Source organism: Lemur catta, chromosome 10, assembly GCF_020740605.2.
Source record: "Lemur catta isolate mLemCat1 chromosome 10, mLemCat1.pri, whole genome shotgun sequence".
NCBI lineage: Eukaryota > Metazoa > Chordata > Mammalia > Primates > Lemuridae > Lemur > Lemur catta.
The window spans coordinates 76,132,904-76,138,910 of NC_059137.1; positions in this window are offsets into that span (position 1 = coordinate 76,132,904).

Here is a 6,007-nt window from a genome sequence, read left to right on the forward strand (position 1 = left end):
GATGCAAAAAACCTGAGAAATGATAGGAGAAAGTAGAGAAACAAACAGAAGGGAAGAACTGGACATAAGAAAAGTGTAGGGAACAGAAGGAACAGCAATGTTGGTGTTGCCAATGTTGAAGATTATGGTAACCACAAGTATAACAACTGATACATTACTGATACATTCCAAGAGTTCAAGTGATACATTCCAAGAGTTCACATCTCCTAGTATCTGCCCTTATATAAGTTCTCTCTATTTGAACCCAAGGTGGAACTGTAACTTTTTCTAACCAACAGAAAGTGGTAGAAGTGATGCTATGCCAGTTCTTGATCTAAACCTTAAGAAGTTCTGCTTTTGTGCTCTTGGGATCCCTGAGCTAACATATAAGAATTTTGTTGCTTTGCTGGAGAAACTATGTGGGGGGTGGGGCATAGGAGAAGCAACGTAAGAGGGAAAGGTCCTGAGACCACAGACGGAGAGAGAAAAGCCCAGCCACCCCAGTGTCCCAGCCAAACCCAGGCCACTGCTGGCCCACCCAGCTGGATGAGTCCGTGTGAGTCACCATTTGCAAGATCAACAGAACAATCATTCGGCTAAGGCCAGCCCAGTTTGTAAAATTGTGAGCAAATAAAATGGTCATTGTTTTAAGCCACGAAGTTTGGGGATGGTCTGTAATATAGCAAAAGACAACTGTCAATATGATAATGGAGGATCAAGACCCAGTGACTCTACACTCTGGGATAGCATGATATAGAGTGAAGATGAAGACCCATGACCACGGTAAGCTTGGTTCAAATCCTCACTTCATCACTGTTTAGCTCTGTGGACTTGGACTAGTTATTTAACCTCTCTGAGCCTCAGTCTTCTTCTCTGTAAATTGAGAAAAAATATTTCTTACCTCACATCATAATTAGAAAATGAAATAAGTGAAATATTAAGAACCCACATATTAAGAACCCACCAAACATTAGTTTCATTCCATGTCCTCCCTATGGTTCCTTCGCCACCCTAGGGTATGAAAAGTTATCTTAACTACTTTAACTCTTAAGAGGAGTTCTGTGACTTGCTACAGGCCATTCTATCATAGGTCAAATAGGCATTGTGCATATGTATTTGATAAATAATCACCATATTTATGTAAAGAAGAGGTAAACTATCAAAATACAAGTGAAAGTTTTTTTTTTTAATATTATGGCAGGTTTTGGGGCCACCGCTGGAAACTGTGTCCCAGACTGTCTACACCTGCTCCTCTGGAACACCACAGTTGTTGGTGTTAGAATAACTTGTTTCATTAAGGAATATTGAGGTTACATTCATCTTATTTTATTGCAGAAGGCATGAAGGCATATATTATATTTCAGTTAGATTTTCACAAAAAGATATTACTATCTCATCTGTTTTTGAAGTTTACTTAGGCAAAGATTACAGATTTCAAGGAAGCAGTAAATAAAATTTGGTGCTTTTTAAACCCTTGGCTTAGTACTAGAAGGTGATTTAGGGTCCTAGAAAGGAGGAAGCCCCAAATTTTGTTTCTAATTCATGTTAAAATTGTGCAGATGTCCGATGCAGATGTCCAGGTTCCCTAAGAGAACACACACATACACACCCCAAAAAAATTAAGGAGAAAAGAAATAAACCTGCCTTGGCCTCAGTTTCCAATTTGTAAAATGAGAAAGCCAGAGTAGATTTCTCAGACAGACTAGAAGGCTCTCCAAGGTCACTTCCAAGAGTGTGGCAGACGTGTCACCTCCTGTTGTCTGTATTAGCCCTTCGTGGACAGTGAGATTAAAAAAATAGGTTGCTCTCCAGCAAAGCTTTAATTGCAGAGCTTTAATTAGAAAAAGAATCAAAATGCTTTTTTAGAGTCTGTTTTTTAATTTTATTTTTAAGTGTGTTCTTATTGTTTCCATTTTATTTTAAAAGAAAAATGCAAGCCTCAATTTGCCAAATGGCTGCACACGTTTCCTCCCCATACACCTGCCCTAGCAAGTTAACCTAAAACAGTTTTCTAAAATGTATTTTTAATGAGAAACTTCGATCCCTGAAATTTGTCTTGAACATTTTTTGCCTTCAGAACTCTTATGGGACTCTGGAGTTTCCATACCTCAGTGCCAAGAGCATAGCAAAGGAATTCGGCTCTACGTAGTAATTACCTTATGTTGGTCCAGCTCAAAGTTGTTTTGCTGTTAATGGCTAAGGAGAGCCGTTTGAATACTTTGATTCTAGTAATAAAAGTTCCAATGGGGAGGGTGGGCAAATGCCCATGTAGTGTTTAGCTTGTTATAATGGCCATATCCAAAGCTTTGCAAAGTAAATTGTTATCAGAGACTCCAAATAAGGGCGGGTCAATATGGAGGAAAGCAAGAGAAAATAGGAGAGCCAAAGTAAGCCTGGGAGAGTCCTCCCTCTCCAAATTGGGCTCCAGAATGATTAGTGGACATTTGTCTTTGTCCTTTCTCATGGCAAGAGGGGAAAGTTCTCCCCAGTAGTCTCCCCATGTGTTTCCAAGATGTTGACACCCCCACTGTATTAGGGCCCTGCAGAGAAACAGAACCAATAAGATACATATAAAAGATACACATATGTGTGCGTGTATATACACACATAAAAGAGATTTAATGGGAAGAATCGGTTCACGTGAATGTGGAAGCTAACAAATCCCCTGCTTTGCCGTCTGCAAGCTGAGACCCAGGAAAGCTGATGGTTCGGTTCGGTTGAAGGCTGAAGGCCTGAGAATCAGGGGAGTCTGTGGTGTAAGTCGCAGTCTGAGGGCAGAAGACTGATGCTCCGGCTGAAGCAGGCAGCAAAAAGGGGGGAATTCTTCCTTCCTTCACCTTTTGTTCTATTCAGGTCCTCAAGAGATTGACTGATGCCCACCCATGTTGGGGAGGGCCATCCACTTTACTGAGTCTACTGATTGGAATCCTAATTCCATTTGGAAACACTTTTACAGACACACCCAGAAATAATGTTTAGCTAAATATCTAGGCACCCCATGATGCAGTCAAGTTAATATGTAAAATTAACCATCACACCAAGGCTTCACAGTAGAGCATGGACATTAGATCACAGTCTCTCAAACTATCTGAGGTGAAAGAGCTTCTCCCCCATCCACTGTGTACTGATACTCATGTAAAATACAAGAAAAATGAATCACTGAAAAACTGACACACAAAACAAAGACATACACAATATGAGCCTCCATTTTTTATTATTAGATTCAATTATCCTGTGAAATTACAATGAAAATTTCTAACATTCTCAATTTTTATACTTATCTTGTCACAGATGGTAACAAAAATGTGTGGACAGGCACTGATCCATGGATTACGCTTTGAGTATCCTGACATAGATAGGTCAGTAGTATTCTCTGGTCACTAGTGATTATTTCAGGGGTGTTCCTATGACCTAAGCTGGTCCCATACACCTGAATGTTGAGACTTTAGTTGGAAGTGCTGGGACCATGATTCTTTTCCTTGCCATCTTGGACCACCAGAGACATGGCCTGAGAGTGAGTGAATGCTCAGAAAGAAGAACCAAGGGATGGCAAGTGAGAAGCTGGATATACTCCTGTATTGGGGAGAAATATAAGCCCATGCATTAAAAATTGTGCTTAAACAAGAATTCATCTGGTTTTCTATCACATGCAGGAGAAAGAGTCCTATGTGATACAGTGATTAATTTGCATGTCTTCCCCCATGAGTGAATGCTCACCGGCTTCTCTTTGCCAGCCATTGTTCCAAAACACAGACCTGGGTGTGCTATTCTTCTGGTTAAGAAGACCTTGGCTTCCCCCTGACCTCAGTACAAATGTTAAGCATCTTAAACTGTCATTCAAAGTCTTTCACAGTTGGGCCCCCTTCTGCTTTTTGAGCCTAATTTTTTTGCTAATTTCATCCTTAGAAATATAGCCTATGCTTTAGTGTGACCAGGCATGTACTTTTATAGATGTAGTAAGTAGGTTTGCTCATGTCCTCTCTGCCTGAGTTGCACTTCCCCTTCCCACACCACTTTCTAACTTACTAAGAATAGAAGCTTTAGAACATAAAGTGTTCATTACTTTTAAATGTTAAGCATTATGCATAGACGTTACTCCTGCTGATTCAAGACCTAATTTTGAGAGTGTTGGCAGGAGGGAAGATTGATGAATGCAGACAGTTGATAAAAAATGCATTTAGACCCCAAAGCTCTCATTCCATAGGGATTCTAACATGGTTATACTACACAAATCTCAGAACATCAAGCTTAGACAAGTGTTACTTTAACTTATTGCAAAAATGAATAAGCAAGAAATAAAAACATATGCCCACACAAAAACATGTACAAGATTGTTCAAAGAAGCACTATTCATAATAGCCAAAAGGTGGAAATGACTCAAATGTTCAACAATTAATCAATGGATAAACAAAATGTGGCATATCTGTAAAATGGAATATTATTTGGCCATAAAAAGAAATGATGTTTGATACATACTACAACACAGATGAATCTTGAAAACATGCTAAGTGAAATAAGTCAGACACAAAAGGCAACATAATGTGTCATTTTGTTTTTATCAAATGTCCAGAATTGACAAATCTATAGAGACAGAAAGTAGATTAGTAGTAACATAGGGCAGAGGGGAATGCAAATATTGAAGGGCGAAGGCTCAGTGGAATAGGGTTTCTTTTTGGAGTGATGAAAATATTCCAAAATTGATTGTGGTGATGGATGCATAACACTGTGAATAAGCTAAAAGCCATTGACTTTTACATTTTTAATGGGTGAATTGTACAATAAGTTAATTATGTCTCAACAAAGGGTTTTAAAAAAATTCATAGAAGCTTTATTCATAATTGCCAAAATTAGAAGCATCCAAGATGTCCTTAAGTAGGTAAGTAAATTGTGCTGTATCCAGACCATGGAATATTATTTGCCACTGAAAAGAATGAGCTACCAAATCATGAAAAAACATGGAGGAAACCTAAATGCATATTTCTAAGTGAAAGAGGCCAATCTGAAAAGCCTGCATACTGTATGATTCCAACTATATGACATTCTGGAAGAGGCAAGACTATGGAGACAGTAAAGAGAACAGTGACTGTCAGGGGTGAGTGGGGAGGGAATGATGCAAAGGCAGAGCACAGAAACTATCCTGGGTGATACTACAGGGTGTCCCAAATGTCTCCATACAAAGGAAAAAAATTGTAATGAATATTTTGTAAATAAAGGTACATTTAGCTACAATTTCCCATTTTCCCTGTGTATGGTGACTTTTAGGACACCCTGTACAATAGTGGATATGTGTCATGATAATTTGTCAAGTCCCATAAAATGTACAACACCAAGAGTGAACCTTAATATAGACTCTGGACTTTGGGTGATAATGTGCCAATGTAGGTTCATCAGTTACAACAAATGCTCCATTCTGGTTTGGGATGTTAATAGTGGGCGAGGTTGTGCCTGTGTGGGGGTAGAGGGTATGTGGGAAATCTCTCTCTGGGAGGGGGTTCAGGGGAGGGGCATATTCACACCTAATGGGTGCTGTGCGCACCGTCTGGGGGATGGACACACTTGAAGCTCTGACTTGGGTGGGGCAAAGGCAATATATGTAACCTAAACATTTGTACCCCCAGAATATGCTGAAAAAAAAAAACCCAAAACAAAAAAAAGGAATCTCTGTAGTTTTCACTTACTTTTGCTGTGACCATAAAACTGCTCTAAAAATAAAGTCTATTTAAAAAAGGAAGAAAAAGAGGAGGAGAAGGAGGAGGAAATTGTCAATATCTCACGAGACCCAACTTCAGAGAGTTGGCATCAACTTTCTGAAGTGTCCCTGAGCGCACTCTCCCCTCCCTCCTAGCAGAAGAATGAATTGCTCTTTTCTCTATCTTCCCATTGTGCGTTATTCTAACTTCTTCTGTAGTTTTTTTGTATCACATTTTATTACAGTGTTTACAGGTCTCCCTTGCTGAGCTATGACCTGCCCGAGAGCAGAGGCAATGTCTTATTTTGTTGGTATTTCTTCAGTACTAGGAATACTACA